The 21,543-nt window shown below is 39.9% G+C and overlaps 1 pseudogene; it reads right to left on the minus strand.

Moving 5' to 3' along the window:
* Window positions 1–663: 663 nt before the first annotated feature.
* The window catches only part of LOC143675580 (uncharacterized), a 28,821-nt pseudogene continuing 7,941 nt past the window's right edge, over window positions 664–21,543 (minus strand).

Below are 21,543 nucleotides of genomic sequence, written 5' to 3' on the forward strand. Positions count from 1 at the left end.
CTGTCATTTCAAATGTCTGCTGAGTTTTTAATTTCACCTACAATTCTTTTCAACTCCAAAATACACTTTTTCTTAAGTTAAAAATGGTTACTTCTTTATTGAAAATAATAATTTGTTCAAAATTGCCTATATATCTTCTTTTGCTTCTATAATCAAGCTTTGGTAGATTCTAAAATCTACCAAATTCTATATTCCAAATCCAGGATTTGGTTTATAGAATATATGGTTCTTCCATGGAAAGTATGTCCAGAATCAACTTCTATCCTCTAGTTGAGCAATAGCAGCCTTAACCTGCAGATGAGGGGTTCTGAAATAGGCAACTGAAGGCAAGCTCAGCAAGGAAGAAAACATCTGGGGGGAAACGGTACAGATTCACAGGACAGGAAAGGCATTGGCTCAAGGAAAGACACAGGCTGCCCTCTGGTGATGTGAGCACCTGCTGCAGTCCTTTTCCTGCTGGAAGTGCAGGGGAAGTTTTTGTCTGGGTTCCCCCTGTCTTCTTCTCACTGTGCTACCAGCACAGTAATATGTGTCCGTATCCTCAGTTGCCATGCTGCCCAGCTTTAAATAGCCTTCATTCTTGGAAGTGTCCCTGGTAATGCTGATTTGGGACTGAAGAGATGGGTTAGAGTTTGTGTGTCCCTCAACCCATATTGCTCCAATTCACTCCAGGTGTTTGTCTGGAGTCTGGCGGATCCAGAACAAGTTATAACTAGTTAAAGAGCTTCCAGAAACAGTGCAGGTGAGGGACAGGGTCTGTGATGGCCTCACCAGGCCAGGTCCTGACTCCCGCAGCTGCACCTGGGAAAGGACACCTGAGGACAAGAAGAAATGCAGTGAGTTGTGTGCTCAGATCCATCCCCCTGTTACCTTTATGTGTGAATCCCTGAGATACTCATACTTGGGAACTGCCACCAGACAGAGAAAGAGTCAGAAGGCTTTCATGTTCTTGTGGATAGTATCCATGATTCCTAGGAACTATTTCCCTGGATGAACCTGAATTTAAGTAAATGTGAGCTGTGGTTTCATTTGTTGGCCACGTGGCAATTTGCATTTGGGAGGTAACTCTGTTAGTAAAGTGAAAGGAGATGAGGGGAAATCCTTCTATTAGAAGGGCAATGTGAGGAGGAGGCTGACTCCACCCTGGGTGTGCACCATCTTCTTCCTGGTGTGCCCCCTCAGCAATGCCCCTTAAATTTATTTTCAAGCAGCAAGTGTGTTGAATGATTTGTCACATGAGTCCTAGCATCAAAATTGGCTCTGGATACCTGTGCCCTTACTCTGAGGGATTATATACATTTGATTGTGTGTGTGTATGTATATTCCATACATTATATTGCTGATGTAATTCCTCAGTCGTTACTTCTGTGTGAAATTTTAGTAAGTTGTCAGTTATTTTCGTTGCAGCTATTGACCATGGGTGCAAGAAAGGACTCGTGTGTGTCCTCATAGCTCACCACCATGATTGCAAAACACTAATTACCCTGGTCCTGACTCTTATGTAACACCTGGGCAACTGGACCAGGTTAAAACCACTTCCCTTTCCTTTCTTCTCATTAAAATTGACAGGTTCTGATAGACTCATTTCTGAATATTTCTTTCTAATTTTTCTTATGATGATAATACCTTGAAAGCAACATATGGAAGCCTGGATATTCAATAATATTTGTTAAAGATTAAATGATAAATATGGTAACACATTAATGTTTAGCCTGTTTCCAAGTTGGTGAGCTAGCAATGTGATCCCAAATGATTTCTTCTGGACACTAAAGTCACAAAGGTTTATAGCACTTTGGGGATTTAAGGAAAATATCATAATGCATATTATAAGGTAAGTACTTGGTACAGGAGACATTCGAAGTCCAAGCATGGAGGAAAATGAAGCCCACATTTGGAATAAATTTTGTCAGTTTGAGGACACTGTGCAGAAAATCAGTTTCATTTTTAATAGGTGACATATGTCCACATCTCCATTCTTGGTTCATTGACTAAGAGTTTAGCATTTGGTTACATTGATGCACTTTGATGGACATCTTTATATATTCTGTGGTTCCCACAATTTTATAGCTTTAATTAATCAAGAAAAGTACTCAAATATAGTTCAGTAATGAAATTTCACATAGCTTGTATATCATCCCAAGGAGCAGACTCAAGACCAGTTTTACCAAATCCTAATGAAAGTTCAGCACTAAAAAATATCGCCAAATGCTGAAAGGGTGCTCCCTTATACTATATCGAGTACAACCCTCATACTGCCCCCTGGATTCTATAGTCTGAGCTCCCCCTCAGCCTTCTTGAATCCCGTACCTTGTCTGCCTGTCCCCAAGCTCTCTTAACCTGTCTCTCTTATATATATATATATATATATATATATATATATATATATATATATATATATATATATATATCTGGGTTGCATGTTGCTGAGCTCACCATGACCTGCTCTGGTCATGGTCCATGAAACCAGTTTTGCTGTGGTCCCTGAAGCTGCCTCTGTCCTGGAATCTCGGATCAATGATCCTGTGAGCCTGGTCCTCCAGTGGTGTACTCCTTGGTTCCTACTTTACTCCTTGCAATATGAGTCTCACATAGCATATATTTATGGTCCTTCACATTCAGGTTTTGGGTTGTACTTGGCAGCTAGAACTGTCTTTGTGGGCATCATGGCCATGGATGGATGAGCTACAATTGCTGTCAGTATGGCTGTATTTGCTGACAAGTATTTGCAGTCCCTCATAGGTTACTCTAATTTCACACTGAGTCTGTAGGCAGCAGGGCTTCTCACCCTCCCCTCAACTGCTGAACTCTCCAGGCATCCTCAGGCACTGAGCACTGTTGAGAAAATCTGCGTACCAGATGAGAGGGAGTAACACCCTACCTTAAAGATGACTCCAGATGATAGATATCTCCTACCATGCTTTTGTCTTGACATGATCCAGGAACTTTGGGATCATACAAGTCTTCTGCAGGGCACACTGCAGGGGAGCTTTGAGTCCCTTCACAGTGTCTGAATCAGTAATAAACAGTTGTGCCCTTAGGTTTCAGACTGCACATGTGAGACACACCATGCTTTAATCCTTATCCCTTGAGATGTTGGACTAGACTTTGACAGAGTCTGTGTACATGTTTAATTCCATCAACCCAGATTGCCCCATCACCCACATCAAACCATATTTTAAGTATCCCATCCATTAGCTATGGAAAGTGATTCTCCAATGCTGTAGCCCAAGCAATAGGTCCTTCTTAAATGGCTCATAACAAATATGCTCTAGCCAAGGACTAAGCTCAAGAAAGTAAACGATCTCCAATGAGTGGGAAAAGTGTAACAATAAATGTAAATATCACAGTGATTGTATCATAGTCATAAACCCTAATCATGAAAAAGCATTAGGTTTTAGGCCTCTTTAATGATCATACAAGAGACCTGATGTTCCCATACATAAGGGATTTAATTGTTCTTAAATCTCTTTATACCCGCCCTATTGTGGGTGGGACCTTAAACATCTGAAACAGACAACACTGGGGAATTTCATCTGCTAAAACCCCAGTAAGCCAATGCGTATTTCTGTACCGTGGGTTTTTTGGTCTCACAACAACACTATCCTATGTTTTGCAGGAACTCAGTCTGGGTTCAAATTGAGGAGATGCCTAGGAGAATATCAGAAACCCCCAAGCAGTACTAGGTGTCTCCCAGACTCCAGCATCTGCAAATGACATTGGACACTTCCAGGCACTAATAAATCTGGTCATAAAATGTGTTAATTAAGTGGAATGTTGTCCACACAGAAACTTTGGTTCTGTATTTGTGAGATATGGACATTAGAATTTAATAAGAGACATAAGAATATAATTTTAAGAAATTTGAGGGTCATCTATGAAAATTTTAAGATTGACACAAATAGTAAAAATTGAATTTCATATATATCCCCAATGACCAGTCTGTATATTTATTGAAATTTGTCTGTTTCATCTAAATTTAGCAAACTTTTGTATCACAATAATTTAAAATGTTCCTGATAATCATTTTTATTTCTGTAATGTTTCAGGAATGCCATCCTTTAATTAGCAATTCTAATAATTCTGATAATTCCATCATTTCAAGTGTCAGATGATTGTTTGTTTGTTTGTGTGGTTTTTTTTTCAGCTATTATTCTTTTCATCTCCAGGACGAATTTTGCTGCTTTTATAAATGACATTGTTTTGTGGAGGCAATGGTGGCTAGTGGTTGAGTTCTCACATGCTGGGCTGGAAATCTGTGTTCAATTCCCAGTGCCTGCCCATGGAAATAAATAAATAAGTAAAATTAAAAAGGCTACTTCTTTATTCAAAATAACTACTAGGCTCAAAACCGTCAATATGTCTGTCTTTGCTTCTATAATGAAGGTTTAATTTCTATTTCCAATAGAGAATAGGAGGAGACAGGTTCTTCCATGGCAAGTATGTTCAGAACCACCTCCCCCTACTTACTGAGTAATAACAGTCCCAGCTTCCAGAAGAGGGGTTCTGAAATAAGCAACTGAACAGGAATGCAGCATGGTCAGAAGCATCTGGGAAAATAAAACACCCAGCAGAAATACATGACAAGACAGGTTCAGACATAAAAACAGGCACAGCCTGCCCTTTAGTGGTTGGGATTGCCTCCTATATTCCTGTCCCTTTTGTAACTTCAGGGGATGTTTGTGTGTGGGCTCACTCTGACTTCCTCTCACTGTGTCTCTTGCACAGTAATAGGTACCTGTGTCCTTGGCTCTCAGGCTGCTCATCTTTAAATAACCTTCATTCTTGGATCTGTCCCTGGTGGTGCAGAGTTGAGACTGAATAGTTGGGTTATAGTATGTGCTTCCATCATATTCTATTAACCCAATCCACTCCAGCCTTTTTCCTGGAGACTGGCAGATCCAGTTCACATAGTAACCAGTTAAAGTGAATCCAGAAGCAGTGCAGGTGAAGGACAGGGTCTGAGATGGCTTCACCATTCCAGGTCCCATCTCTCACAACTGTGCCTCAGACAGGACACCTGGGAACAAGTAGAACCACGATGAATCGTGAGCTCAGGTCCATCTCCCTATTACTTTTATTTCTTTTTGGCTGAGAAACCCATGTGTGGGAGCTGCCACCAAAAGGAGGAAGACCCAGAAGGTTTTCACATTCTGTTGCATGAGATCCATGATGCCAAGGAAATCTTTTCCAGACTGTGGGGGAACCTGAATATAAGTAAATGTGTGCTGTGGTTTCCTCTGTTGGCCATGACTCAATTTGCATGTGGGAGGTAACTCTCAGTAAAATGAAAGGAGATGAGGGGAAGTCCTTGTCTTAGAGGTGAAATGTGAGGAGGATGCTGGCTGCACCCTGGGAGAACACAGTTTTCTCCCTGGTATGTCCCCACTGCAATCCTTGTTTCCTTTACATTCAAACAGAAAATGTGTTGTGTGAGGAATCAAATAGGTCCTGGGATCAAGAATGGCTCTGGGAAAATGATCCTTCTGCCTCTACTCTGTGGGATTATATGCATTTAATAGTGTATGCTTATATGCATAAATTCCAAGTATTTGGACTATATAATGCGTATATATTCCTTGACCATATTAGTTATTATGGATTCTTTAATTTTTAGAATATCAGTTGAGAGGAGAGGACTTGCTACAACCATATCCACATTGTCAATGTAATTCCTCAGTTGTTACTTCATGTGTTAGCAATTTTGTAAGATGTTAGTGTGATCAGTTATTTTCATTACCTCTGTTAGTTGTATAATACCCAACAGGAAGAGCCTGTGTGTTTCCTCATAACTCACAACATTGGTAAACACTGCTTGTCCTTGTCCTGCATCTTTTATGTGATATGTGTGCAGCTAGGACAGGTTAAAACTACTTACCTTCTATTTCCTCTGATGAATATCACTTGGTTATGATAGACTTATCTCTACATTTTTTTCTACCTTTTCATATCAAAAAATAACTTGAAAGCAACTTTTGAAGCCTGGATATGCAATGATACTTGTTAAAATTTTTAAAATATGGTAAGAAATTCATCTTTATACTTTTTCCAATTTAATGAGGTAGCGACATAATGCCAAATGATTTTGCCTCGACACTGAAGTGTCAAAGGTATAAAGCACTATTTGGGATTCAAGTACAAAATCATAATAGCTATTACTAGAACATTACCTGGTACATGAGACATCAGAAATCCATGCATGTAGGTGCTATGAGAATATGCAGGCAGGAAAATGAAGCCCATTTGTGCAATAAATTTTGTCAGTTTGAGAACACTGTGTTGAATGTCAATATGCATTTTTCATGGGTGACATATGTCCACATCTCCGTGTTTGGTGCTTTGACTAGGAGGTTGGCATTTAATTACATTGATGCACCTCATTGGACTTCTGGGCATATTTTTGTTTCACATCATTTATAGCTTTTACTTATGAATAAGATTACTCAAATATAGGTGGTAATGAAATTTCACTTAGCCAGGGAACAGACTCAAGACCAACTTTACCGAATCTTGATAAAAAAGAAGTGAGAAGAATCCCTACATGCTGAAAGGGAGCTCCCTTATGCTTCTGCTACAAAAATCCTTACACTGGTGCCTAGATTCTAAAATCCTGAGCTCCACATGCACTTTCCATGATCCTATACCTTGGCTCCATGTTCCAAATCTCCTTCCACATGTCCCTCTTCTGTGTATCTGGGCTGCATGTTCCTGAGCCCCCCCTGATCTGCCTTGGTCCTGCTCCCAGGACTCAGTGTTGCTGAGCTCCCTGCAGCTGCCTTGACTCAATGGTCCTATGAGCCTAGTACTCCAGTGTCATAATTCTCAGAGCCTACTTTCATCCCTGCAATATGAGTCCCACATCATACATATTTAGTTCTTGAGGTTTTTGGTTGTAGGTGGCCCCTGAAATTGTCCTTGGTGGATATCATGGCTGTGAATGGCTGAGCCACAGTTGTGGTCAGTATAGCCGTATGGGCTGGCCAGGACCTGTAGTCACATTTCAGCCTCCTCTGGTTTTAAACAAAGCCTGTAGGCCAAAGAACTGCTTACTCTGCTCTCAGCTGCTGAACTCTCCAGGCATCTTCAGAGACACTGACCACTGGTGTGAACAACAATGTACTAGGAGGGAAGGGAGACACACTCCATTGGAGATGACACCAGATGATTTCTCTAACCTCCCCTGGCTCAGTATTCCAAAGTTCCAGGAGTTTAGGGACTGTACAAGCCCTCTGGAGGCCACTCTGTGGGAAGCTTTGAATCCTTTCACAGTGTCTCACTCAGTAATACATGGCCGTGTCCTCAGCTCTCATGCTGTTCATTTCAGGCATAGCATGTTCTAGGATTTATCTTAAAGCCCTTCACAGAGTCTTTGTAATGTGTCTTAAATCCATCATTACAAATTCTACCCCCATGACCCTGTTGTAAATAGCTCATCAAGTAGCTACTGAAGATGCAACCAGAACCTGACAGCCTAAGTACTATGTCCCTCCTAAATAGCCCATAACAAATGTACTATTGTCAAAGGCATAAGGTCAGGAAAGTAAAGTTCTCTCCAGAGTGAGAAGAATGTAACCATGAACACTAATATTGCATTGATTGCATCATAGTCGTAACACTAATCATAGAAGAGCATTAGGTTTTAGGCCCTTTGAATTATTATTCAAGAGTCCCGATGTCCTCATATATATTAAATGTCATTCTAAAATCATATAGTACTCTTTATGCTAACCCTATTTCTGGGAGGGCCCTGAATATCTGGAATAGCCACAACTGGAAAATCTCTGCTGTTCAAAAGCCCCAGAAAATCAATGTCTACTTCTGTGTCTGGTTTTATTTTTGGTCTCACAATAGCACCAACACTTGTTCTTCATGAACTCAATCTGGGCTCAAATAGAGTGGATTCCCAAGAGAATTTCAGTGACCTCCAACCAATACTAAGTCTCCCCCAGACTCCACCATCTACATATGACATTTGAAAACTCCAGGAACAAGACAAGTGATCAAAAAATTGTGTGCAGTAAGTGGAATGTTTTCTAGAGAGGAACATTTGTTTGGTTTTTATGAGATATGTACATTGGAATACAAGTAGAGACATACGAGTATACCTTTAAGAAATGTGAGGGATCATCAATGCCAATTTTATGATTGGAAGATGCTGTATATATAAAATTACATGTATGTCAAAAATGTCAAATTAATTGCAAAGTCTGATAATAAGAGATTTGGGAATTCTGCATCTGCATTTGCAGCCATGCAAATGACATTTATATGCATATGCATTTTAATAGGCACTGAGGTAGTTTTCCTGCCCTATGTAGTTTACAAAGACAATTGATTAATTAAAATCTTTCAAGTTTAGTGCACCATTTCCTCAAGGATGCAGGATTCAAAAACTATGCATCCTGAGATTGAAGGATGTGCTGAGCAAGTTGGTGCTGGAGTCCAGGAATTCTGGCATGTGTGGAGAATCTGCCAATATTTGTGGTGAGTATGGGAGCCAAACAAATAAATGATGATCTTTTCCATTATAAATAATGATTTTCTCTCACAGAACACAAGCTCTACACAAAGGCTGCCTGGAGAATTCTCATCCACTTGTCTGATAATGTCCAGTTATTGTCCATTCTGGAGGAGATAAACTCTTTGAGAACTTTCCCATGATCTGCAATTCTCAATGGCTGAGTAGGGAGTAAACATAGATCCCTGGGTTCACCATTCTATCATTCTAGCTGCTTCTGGAAGATGAGGAACATGGTGAGATGTGAAAACCCCATGAATATGTGTCCATTCTCACACTTCACTTATTGTGAAGTGCTTCTTTGGTCAGAAATAATGTTGTGTGGAATGCCATGATGCTGCACAAGTTCCCCTATATACAATATGTTCTGTCTCAATATTATCCATGTGGGTTTAGTTGGAATGTCAAGGTAATGCATGAGGATGAGGTCTTCAAGAAAAATATTTATGAGAAAGAAGAAAAAGCTAATGTTGGGCATATTCATCTTGTGGGGTTAGGGTGAAGGATTCTCCTGATTTCAGAGTTTATTTTCAAATGACTAGAGCCTTTACCTCTGTGCAACGATAATTTCTTCGACATAATATAACATTACATAATTCTGGGTTCTTGGCAAACAGAGGACCTTCCCAATGTAGCCAGTCAGTCGTCTTTCTTAAGATTCTTAAACAGAGATTGGCAACACCACAGGATTCCCTGTTTATAGATTGGGCTTCCCACAATCAAATCAAACCTATTTCCTCCAGGTTAACTCTTAGAAACTGGTGTGAACTTATGCACTTTAGTGTGTTTTCTCCAGGATTATTGGCACTTGTCTAGAAACCAAGAGATTTCTGTGGATGTCCTCATACTCGGTGGTTACATGCCCCTGTGATTTCCTTATTAATTTCACAATGGAGATACATTGATGGGCTATATGAGATTTTTCACTAATGAAGGTTTTTTAAATTTATTTTCCCAATTAAATTTTCTGTGTCAGACCTAGAAGACTTGATGCCTTCACAGGCCATCAAACCCAATTGTGCCTACTTGATTCTCCATCACAACCAGAGGTTACTGCAGAGAATAAATCTGCATCCATTGGATGGTGGACTTGTATACACAGACAGCACCTGTTATGATGGGAATGTAGTTCACCACCTTTCCCTGAAGTGATGCATTGAGGAGGTGGCTCAAGATGATGACCTAGTGATATATGGAACTTTGTTCATTCTCCAGGACAGCTAGTAAATACTTGGAACAGAAAGAATAGGCTGGACACACAGTGTCCACCAATCTGGACCAGATGGAATGACTGGAAGCATACATAGAACTTTATTTCCCAGGCCAGTGCCCTAACACCATGGGCACAGCAGGCTACTTCTCCAGTAAGAAAGGAAACAGGCTCTACTAGCAGCAAGTTCGGAGCCCCACTAAGCTCCAATTGTGGAATTAACAAATTCTCACCATTGAAAATAGGCTCCCAGCACAGATAAACCTGGAATAAGCATTAAAGATACTGGCATGAAAGAGGGGCGGCAGGACTGACAGGAAAAAAAAATGCAAAAGAGGGCCATAGCCGACCACACACCGAGTTAAGCTCTTGCTATACAAACCCAAAGAGTAGGGGTTGGCTCTGAAATGGCTTTTTTTTCCTACTCATTAACAACTCATTAGATAGAACTGGAAGCACTCTCAGGCTCTAGCAGTACCTCAGTCAAGGGCAGAATTAAGCTTGTCTGAGAGTCAAAGTAAATTGTCAGGTGACAGGAGTTTTTTCACTAAATGGTGTATTTTCCACAAAAAAGAGTGGGGCCAAGATCACATGGAATCCTTCCTTCAAGGTATTCAGACAAAGGAGATTGGGAAACTGAAGCAATTCAAGCCAATTTACGACCTCATCTCTGTCTCAACCATGCCCAGTACAGGGAGAGTCTACTCAAATATCCTATCCAGGGAGACTCTGTGCTTTTCCTATCTCCTTATACTGATAGGAAGCTGAAGGAAGGTAAGTGCAACATGCTGGGCAGGATAGGAAAAGCACAGAGTCTAAAGGCTTTGCAGGAAAGTTTTCCTTTCTACTTGGTCTGACTGTCATGGAAAACTGATGCTGGCCACTCTTTCCTCATAAAACATGGGAATAGGTGGTCAAAGAAAGTCTGGGTGGGGTTATTATAACATAAAAGGCCTTCCTCAATAAAAAAGTCTCTGTATAGTCAGGGCAAGAAATAGGAAACCATGAAATGAAAAATGCTGACCAGTTAGACATAATCTATGTGCCACAGGTTGAGAATAAGTTGAGCCAAGGTCAATTAACAGGTACAGGACAAAGCCACCCAGCAAGAACATCTTAGATAAAAGAGTGAAAAAACCACCAGAGTAAACTAATTAAGAAACTCAAATGTCTAGATGTCAGCAAAAAGTAACAAGACATCCTAGAAAAATTGTAGATATGGCCCAGTCAAAGGAAAAACCAACACTTCAAATGAAATACAGTGTTGAAACTACCAATTCAGGATGTTTGATCAGAAATGGAAAAGCTCATCAAAATCAAATCTGAGAGTTGATGGAAGATATAAAAAAAAATGGTGAACAAAAAGAAAAACTTGAATTTTGGAAAAAAAATCACAATATTTTGGAAAATGAAAGGCCCAGGGGAAGAGATGAAAAATAAGGAAATCTACAATAATAGATTTGAAGAAGCAGAATAAAGGATTAGGGAACAAAATGACTGGAAATCTGAAATGTAACACAGAAAAGAAAATATAGGGAAACGAATGCAAAAAAATATGAGCAGGGTCTCAGGCAACTGAACATCAAAATGAAGCACAGTAATACATATGTGATGTGTACAAGAATGAGAGAAGAACCTAAAAGGAGTGGAAAGACTAATAGAGGAAATAATCACCGAAAATTACTCATTTCTTTTGAAAGGCATAAAATTAAAGATCCAAGAATTGCAGCACACTTTAAACAAAACAGGTCCAAATAGATATATGCCAAGACATTTACTACTCAGATCATCAAATGCCAAAGAGAAATAGAGAATTTTGAAAGGAGCAAGAGAAAAGCAATCCATTGAATAAACAAGAAGCTCAATAAGACTATGTTTTTCTCTGAACAGAAACCAGGAGGCAAGAAGCCATTGGTATGATATATTTAACATTCTAAAAGAGAAAAACTGCCAACCAAGAATTCTACATCCAGCAAAATTTCCCTTAAAAAATAATCCAGGCCACATCTGCCTCTGTCTGGATTTTCTGTGAAAGTCAAAGGAACCATGACTACACCCTGTGTGGTTGCTCTGAGAAAAATAAGAAAATCAGAACAGCAAGCACAGGAGAGTGTTCCGTGGATCTCTGTCTTCCTGGTGGGAGGAAACAGAGAGGCTCAATCAGAAACCTCCTCATCTTCCCTCTGTAGCACCTTGTCCCTGTGCCCCATGGGCAGGATAGATTCCTCTGCCCACCTATTCTGGGCTTCCCAGCAGGGAGATCTTTGTGTCTACTGCAATACCCTGGGGCCTCTGGTGTTTCACAGCAAAGCAGTATGCACACTTGTATTCTCAGGTCTCAGTGGCTCATATGATATTGAACTGAGGTCTGCAGGATGCCCAGTCAGGCTGTCATGTGAGCTCTGTTGGTTGTTCTCTCAATGCTATTCCCACAGGGTCAATTCTGCCTGCATATACCAGCCTCTCCCCAGGAAGCTGAAATTCAGAATGTTCAAAGGACAAGGAGCCATTTTTCACACAGGTGACGTTCATGTTCAGATTAGGCATCCTCATCCCTAGGATGGATCCAAGTAGGGGCACCTGGATACTCACTACGTCAGGAACTTTCATTCCTTAAGTCATCTTGCACCAAGGTGAGAGTTATTTCCCACCCGTAGGTGCCAGGTGGGGTGGAGGAAGATGCAATGACCTCAGATTCCAGGGATGGCCTGGAACATGTGGTCCAAGCACATGTCTGAAAGGATCGTGTCTCCATGAGAGGACGTCACGTCAGCCATGTCTGCAGAAACCTGTGATTGTTCAGGCAGGATTAGGAGTGTGACTTTGTTCTTCCTCATCACCCGGCCGGCTTCACAGAAAACTAAGTGTGTGGAGCCTGACACGTTATTATATGAAATACAAGAAAACTTTAGGTAAAAGCAAACACAAATAAATGATTGATTAATAGATCCAAAAATAATTAAAATAAAAGAAAGAAAATTAAATCTAAGTGGAATCATTGCTGCTCTTTGGAAAATGAAAAATAACAAAATGTTATGAGTCTGCTATTTTTTGCCTCAATCCAATTCAAACTTATGCATTGAAAACGTGCTTGATCTGTGTGGCATAAATGCACCATACCAAAGAAAGTATCAAAACTTTTAAGAATTTTTTAATAATAAATATATATACACACACACACATATATACATATAGATACACATATAGGTATATTTATATAAACATAAATAATAATAGTTAAAATAACACATAAATAAAAACCTCTATTTGATTCTGGGGTAAACATGGACATTCTTAGAAAAGAGTTAATGGTGAAGTATCTGGATATCCAAAACAAGGCCCAGAAATTCTTCCTCAGTTCCTATCTGTACATGCCCTTGGGACCCTCATCTCTGTTTAGATCACATGCAATTTTACTTGCTGTATTACGGATTTCAGATATCATATTGATTTAATTGATGCATGGAATTGAACCTAGCATATCTAGGAAAAATGCCAATTGTTTATGACATCTGATAATTGCTATATTTTACTCTATTTTTCAATTCAGTGTTTGGTCTAGTAATTTTTTTCAATATTCAGAAGAGGTATTGGTATGTTATTGTATTTTCTTCTAATGATTCATTCCTCCTTTGAATTCAGCTAATTGGTGGCCTCCTATGGTGAGTGGGGAAGTGTTCTTTCTCTTGTGTTTTGATGGGAAAAATGCTTCCAAATTTGAAGGATTGTGGAGCATTCTAATTTGAATGAAAAGTAGAATGGCACTGTATACCTATATCCTTTTTTGCTTTTATTCATGGGTATTTATGATTACTGATTCAATCTCTTCATTTGTAATACATCTATTGAGATTATAGATTGCTTTTTGATTCAGTTTATAATTGTCTGTATTCTTCTCAATGTTTCTGTTTCATCTAAGCTTTCTAATATTTTTTAAGCACAGTAATTCAAAATGCTCCTCAAATGATTATTATTTATGCCATGTTTTCAGGAATGCCATCATCTAATTAACAATTCTAATAATTCTGTTAGTTTTGCCATTTCAAATATGTGCTGATTGTTTTATTACAGTTAATATTTTTTTCACCTTCTGTATGGAATTTTGCTTTTTTAAAAAAAATTACTATCTCTTCTATTGAAAATAATACATGGTTTAAAATTGCCGAGGTATCTTCCTTTGCTTCTATAGCCAAGCTTTACACTTATATTTCCAATAGAAAGCAATAGAGACAGTTTTGACCTTGGAAGGTACGCCCAGAACCACCTCCCATCTCCTCCCTGCATAATAACAGCTTTAAGCTGCAAAATGGTGATTCTGAGATAGACAATAGAACACGAAATCAGCATAGTCAAAACAATTCAGAAACAAAACAAGAGGCAGAAATACATAAGACAAGCATTGACTCTAAAACTGGCACACCCTGCCCTCTTGTGGTCAGGAGCTCCTCCTGCAGCCCTCCGCTACTGTAACTGCAGTGGAAGTTTGTGTTTGGGTTTACCCTGACCTCCTCTCCTTGTGTATCTTGTACAGTAATAGGTGCCTGTGTCCTTGGTTATCATGCTATTCAGCTTTAAATAAACTTCGTTCTTGGAGGTGTTCCTGGTGATGCTGACTCGGGACTGAAGAGTTGGTTTATAGTTTGTGCTTCCAGTTTTACTTATCTGGCCAATCCACTCCAGTCCTTTTCCTGGAGACTGGAGAATCCAACTCATATAGTAGTCAATTAAAGAGAATCCAGAAATTGTGCAGGAGAGAGACAGGGTCTGCGATGTCTTCACCAGTCCAGGTCCCGACTCCTGCAACTATGCCTCAGACAGGACACCTGGGAACAAGGAGAACCACAGTGAGACGTGTGCTCAGATCCATCTCCCTATTACCTCTGTGTCTTACTTGCTGAGACACGCACATTTGGGACCTGCCACCAGGAGGAGAATGATCCACAAGTCTTTCATGTTCTTCTGGATGAGGACCATGATGGCGAGGAAATCTTTTCCAGACTGAGAGGGAACCTGAATTTAAGTAAATGTGTGCTGTAGTTTCATCTGTTGACCTTGTGGTGATTTGCATTTGGGAAGTAGCTCTCAGTAAAATGAAAAGAGATGAGGGGAGGTCCATGCCTTAGATACAAAAAGTGAGGAGGATGCTGGTTGCACAATGGGAGAGCACAGTCCTCTCTCTGGTGTGTCCCCACAACAATCTTTGTTTCTTTTCATACTTTCAAACATGAAATGTATTGAATGAGAAATAATATGGGTTCCAGGTTTGAGAATGGCTCTGAAAATATGGACCCTGTGTGACTACTCCAAGGGATTAGATTCTTTAGGTTGTGCATGTGTTTATACACATATATTCCAAATATGTGGGCTACATAAAACTCTGCATTCCATGACCATGTTAGGTATTATGGATTCTGGTTGATTTTTGAAGTATCAGTGGAGAGAAAAGGGTTTGATCTTTCCATTCCCACTTTGTTGATGTAATTCCTTACTTTGCAATTCACAGATTAAAATTTAATAGCATTTCAGCGCAGTCAGATATTTTCATTACAGCTATTAGTAGTGCAAGCTGCCATGGGATCCAAAAATAACTGTGTGTCCTTATAACACACCACAATGATTGCCAAAACTACTTGCCATGGTCTTGCATCTACTATGTCACATGTGTCAGCTCAGGCAGGTCAAAACCACTTATCCTCTATTTATTCTGATGAATAGAGAGAGATCTTTAGAAACTCATCTCTGAATATTGATTTCTAATTTTTCATATCAGGAAAACACCTTGAAACAACATAACAAAGTCTGGATATGCAAAAACATTTGTTAAGGATTGAAGAATAGATATGGTAAGAAATTCATCTTTCACCTATTTCCAATTTGGTGAGGCAGGAGCATGATCCTAAATGTTTTGGCCTCGACCCTAAGTCACAAAATTTTATAGCATTATTTCAGATTTAAGGAAAATATCATAATTCTTCTTATAAGGTAAGTACCTGGTACAATAATCATTCATAAAATCTGTACATCAAGTTGTTTTAAGGAGATGCAGGCATGAAAATGAAGTCACATGTGGAATGAATTTTTAACTCTGAGGAAACTGTGTTGAAGGTCAATAGGAATTCTTTATATCTGACATATGTCCACATTGTCATGTTTAGTCCATTGACTATGAAGTTGGTACTTGCTTTCATTGATGCACTTTGATGGACTTGTGTGTATATTATTTGTTTCACATAATTTTATAGGTTTTCTTTATCAAAAAATTACTCAAATATAGTTGCAATAATGAAATTTCACTTATGTTGTATGCTAAGCCAAGGAATAGACTCATGACCAGGTTTACTGAATCCTGATGAAAGAGAAGTCATGAGAATAATTCCCACATTCTGAAAGGGAGCTCACTTATCCTACCTCTACAAAAGACCTCACACTAGTACCTGAATTCTGTGGTGCTGAGCTCTTCTGCACTTCCCCTGATCATTCACTTCTGCACCATGTTCTGAAGCTCCCTTAACCGGTCACTCTTCTGTGTATATGGAATGCTTGTTCCTGAGCTCCCACTGGCCTGTCCTTGTCCTGGACCCTCGACTCTGTATTGCTGAGCTCCCTGAAGTGCTTCTGTCTGAGAAACTGGGCTCAATGATGCTGTGAGCCTGGTCCTCCAGTTTAGTCATCCTGGGTTCCTAAATTCTTCCCTGCAATGTACATATTTATGGTACAAACATAGCACATATTATGGTCCTGAGCAATCAGGTTCATGGTTGTAGATGTCAGATGGAACTGTCATTGGTGGGTATCATGTCCATGGATGGTTGAGCTACAGTTGTGGTCAGTATCACTATAGTAGCTGGTTATTATCTGCAGTTCTGGTCAGACTCATCTGGTTTCAAACAGAGTCTATAGGCAACAAAGCACCTCACACTGCTCTCAGCTCCTGATTTCGCCAGTAATCCTCAGAGATACTGTTCACTGGTGAGAAAGATGGTACAAGGAGAAAAGGGGAAACTCACTCCTTTAGAGAAGATTCCAGATTATTAATATCCCATCACCTACCTCAGTCATCATCTGATCAAATAGCTTTGGGGTTATGGAAGCTCATTGGAGGCCACTCACAGGGAAGCTTTGTGTCCCTTTACTGTGTTTCACTCAGTAATACACGACTGGGCCCTCAGCTCTTTGTACGTTCCAGATGCAGCAAGTTCTAGGACATATCTCTTGAGTGGTTGTACCAATATTTCGAAGACTCTTTCTTGTGTGTCTTAACTGCATCATTCCAGACACCCTCAACCCACCCTGGGACCTTGTTGTAAGTAGCCCATCAATGAGCTCCTGAAGATGAATACAGAATGTGGCGATCAAAGCACTGGGCCCCTCCTAAATGGCTCATAATATGTGTGCTGTAGCAAAGCCCTAAGATTGAACAAGAAAACAGTCTCCAGAACTGGGAAGAATGTTACCATGAATGTAAATACTGTATTGCAGGTGTCAAAGCTATAAACACTAATTATAGCCAAACTCCCCATTTTAGACTCCTTCAATGACTATAAAAGAGAACTGTTGTCCTCATACATATGGGATGTCACTGTTCCAAAATCATATATTACTCTTTGTATTCACCCTGTTGCTATTGAGGCCCTAAACATCTAGGATAGCCAACACTGGAGAATCTCTCTTATTCACAACCCCCAATAAATCTCTGTCTACTTCTGTGCCTGGCATGATTTTTGGTATCACAACAGCACCTGCCCATGCTCTGCAGGGACTCTGTCATGGCTGAAACAGAGGGGGTGCACACAAGAATTTCATAGACCCCCAAGCAATGCTAGCTTTCTACAAGATTCTGCAATCTGAACTTCTACTGGACACCTCCAGGCACTAAGGGGTCTGGTCAGAAAATTTTGCTCATTCATTCCACTGTTGTCTAAGGAGAAATTTTTTTGGTAATTATTACATATGGACATTAAAATACAAGAAAAAACATAAGAGAATAACTTTATGAAATTTGAGGGGGCAAATGTAATTTATTTAAAATTAACAGGTACACTACATATTGAATTTCATGAATGTCCTCAATATTTACATAATTTTCAAAGTCTGAAGACCATAAATGTGGGAGTTCTGTCTTTTTATATACAGCCATGCAAATGTCATTTACATACACACATATTTTGATATGCATTGCTGTGGTTTTCCTTCTTTATGTATTTCACAAAGGCAGTTGAATAATTAGATTCATCAAATTTGATGTACCCTTCCACCAGGATGAGGAATTCAAGCACAAAGTATCCTTAGAGTTGAGGATTGGCTGAAGGAGTTGAGGCCTCTCATAAACTCCTTTCAGTGCCAGAGTCCAGGAACCCTGGCTTGTTTGGAGAATCTGCCAAGATTTGTGCTGAGTTTGAGAGCCAACTAAATAAACATGTTCTCCACAGTTACAAATTATTATTTCTCATGGTACAAAAATTTTACCTGAAAAATACCTGTTGGATTCTCATCCACTACTCTCCTAATGTTGATTTGGTGATTCTAGCACAGGGACACTCCCTGAGAAGACTGCAGTGATCATATTTTCCTCAAGGCTGAGTTGGGAGTGTGTCTGGAACTTTGGGTTCACCAGTCCATCAATTCAACTGCCTCTGTATAATGGGGAACATGTTAAGAGCAGAGAATTCCATGAGCATGTGCCCATTCCCATACTTTGCTGTGAATTGGCTTCCTTTATCAGAAGCAGTGCTGTGTGGAATACAATTATGGTGGATCAGCCATTCCATAATGCTCCCTGCATGCAACATGTGCTGTCTTTACATTCTCTATTTGAAATTAGCTGGAATATCAGAATGATGAATGAGGGTGAGCTCTAGAAGGAACATGTTTATGATAGAGGAGAAAAACATCATGTTAGACAGATCACTCTTATAGAGTTGAGGTGAGGGATTCTTCAGAGTTGATGTTCCCATAATCAGAGCTCTCCTGCCCATTCAGGGAGGAAGAAAGTGGATGAGCTATGAGGGGCATTATGTCCCACTGAATGCAGGGCCAAGCCCAGGGCCAGGTGCAGAGGGTAGCTGTGGAATGAATGACTTCCTGGCAAAGTCCGTGGCTCTCACTCTATATAATTGTAGACTCTTTGAGCCAAATGTTCATGATTAAGGGTCACAATAATTAAAGGGCCTTCCATGGGGAGGTTGAGAGTCTTCCTTCTTAAGATTCTTAAGCAGAGACTGAAAATGCCCTCGGTGTTTCCTGTTTATACATGAGGATTCCCACAAGCACAGCACACCTCTGTCCACCAGGTTAAATCTCAGAATCTGGTGGGAACTTATGAACTGTCATCTGTTTTCTCCAAGAATGTGCTTCGGAGAGGGAGGACATACAACAGTGTTCTTCTTTCTGCTGAGAAAATGGAGCCCAATCTCATCTCTGTGGAATTAGAGAGTCCTCCAGAAGTGGGTTTCAAAAGTATTCCAATTCACTTCCTGGGACTAAGTGAAGGCAATTAATTGTGGATTTGGGCTGAGATGCATTTTCCTTTTTGATTTCCCACGTCTTCTTTTGTGCAATGAAGTGCTATTGGGTATGTGAGAAAATATGGTTAATAGAAGCAGCAGTTATGAATGACAGTTTTCATGAACACTATGCTCTAATTTCTGCAGGTGTTCATTGTGAAGTACTACTGGCTTAGTCTGGTTGAGGCTTGGAATAACCAGGGGGTTCCATGACTTTCGTTTGTAGTTTCTGCATTCATACTCAGTTGCTGCTTCATGAGCTGGATCTACCAGGCTCACAGAAAGGAAATGGGCTAGGTCTGACAAATTAACCCTGATAATAGAGCAATCTATATTGTGAGTTCTGAATCAGTTCACCATGTCCACATACCATGCCAAGAACATCCTGTATCTGAGCTTGGCTAGCCTAAGATCCGAGTAAATGGCCTTGTGCATCTGAGCAAGAAACACACAGTAAGGAAACACCCAAACACAAACTTCACCCGTGGGACTTCAAGTTCAGGTTTCAGCTGCTAAGGTTTACCTGGGACCCACCAGACACTACTGAAACCCAGAGGCAATTGCAATTTGGAGGCAAAAGAATGGTTTCCTGTAAGTTCTATGAGGTTCCTCTACACTTTACAATTCACCAAAGAAACATCATCAGAGGAAGTGACTGAATTAGAGAAAGTTAATTTAATAGGATAAAATGCATTCAAATGCACACAGAGCAGACTGTTACTTATGGAGGCATAAATGACTGCCAGTGTTCACCTCGAGTGTGCTGAGGGAGCTTAAGGCAGCCCGTTGAGGCCTCTCCAAGAAATATTAATGCAGAGAACTTAATAGGATTCCATGATTAGGACACTCTTTGGAATTCAGCAAAGAGTCAAGAGAAGCTCATTCAGGCTCAGTAACATATGTTGCCTAATGGATTTCAAATATGAGTCCTCAAATATTGAGATAATTAGCTTCTTCCTTGCTCTAGATGTATTTTTTTCTACTAATCTGTTTTCTACCTCCACGGTCTTTGTTACTACATCTCTCAATGCCCCTTCTGCAACCCTACAATTGATGGTGTGTTTCTGTTCTCAGTGTTCCAGGACTCATGCCTTTCAGCTTGTTCTCATTCTGTGGCTGAGGCTGTGGCTATAGAGAAATACTAGGGGACACAATCACTCACCATGTATTGGGACTCCCTTCTCTGTCCTCTGCCTGTGGATTCATTTTGGAAATGCATGTGAAAATAACTAGGTATGGAAATGATAATGTATGAATAAGAAACTGAATGTGGAAATAGGGTTGATTTCTTGTGTTGGTAAATTATTTAACTCTATTGTATTTAACTTTGTGGGGGATTGCTTGTGGAATGTCTCATTATACCCTTCACTATGTATGATTGTGTTCTGATTTTTGTGAACTGCATCCGTGGGTCTACACATGGTGACTCCAACCTCTATGATATAAGTAACTGCTGAATAAAATGCCAACCCATGATGATATTTCATCTTTGTGTTCTTCTCACTCTTCTCTAATTATATTTCTGTCCAACCTTTATATGACAAAATTATTATTGTCCATCCTGACAAACAATAATTGAGAGCAGCATGTTTCACTTTTCTTCATGAATTTAGGTAAAAATCATATGTGCTTTTTAAAGTATCCTTTCCAAAACTGGGAGTGATTTATCCTGAAAGAATTAGGGAGAATGTGGTTTAAATGGTATATTTTATCCAGGTATTTATATGGCTGAAACATAGTTGAGTTTATTGTCAGTTACAGATAAATCCTCACTTTAAACATGAAACATTGGATTATTTCATATTTTAGCCTGAAGGCTTCTAAAGGCCCAGACCATGGATCAAATAAAAGGAAAATATTTATCTGCAGTGGATGGTAATGCTTTCAGCCAAAATCCTAAGGGTCTGTGCCATGATTCTTCTAGAGGCACCTGCAAGTGCTTCAGAGAAAAGTCTAGTTTACATAGATATTTCCAGCACCATAAGATCTGCTTGATCATATGTCCAACTGGCACAGCAGTTTGCAGAGCATCCTGCCCCCTTCACAGAGCCTCCTCTTGTTCTGGTTCCCACTCAAATCCAGCAGCATTTTTGTTCATTTGGTAAATTTGCCAGAGTACCACATTCCCTGGAGGAATATGGTTTCTCCACAATTCTAATAGGAAAATTAGGTGCTGTGCCTCATTTGGGTTACAGTAGGGGCCTATTGCAGCACCTTATTCTTCACTTAGAAGGCATAGATTCAAATGACACACACCAGGGGAAACCAAAAAATTTCATTGAGGTGGAAGTCCCCTGTGTTCATGCTGGATTTAT

Source organism: Tamandua tetradactyla, chromosome 3, assembly GCF_023851605.1.
Source record: "Tamandua tetradactyla isolate mTamTet1 chromosome 3, mTamTet1.pri, whole genome shotgun sequence".
Lineage (NCBI taxonomy): Eukaryota > Metazoa > Chordata > Mammalia > Pilosa > Myrmecophagidae > Tamandua > Tamandua tetradactyla.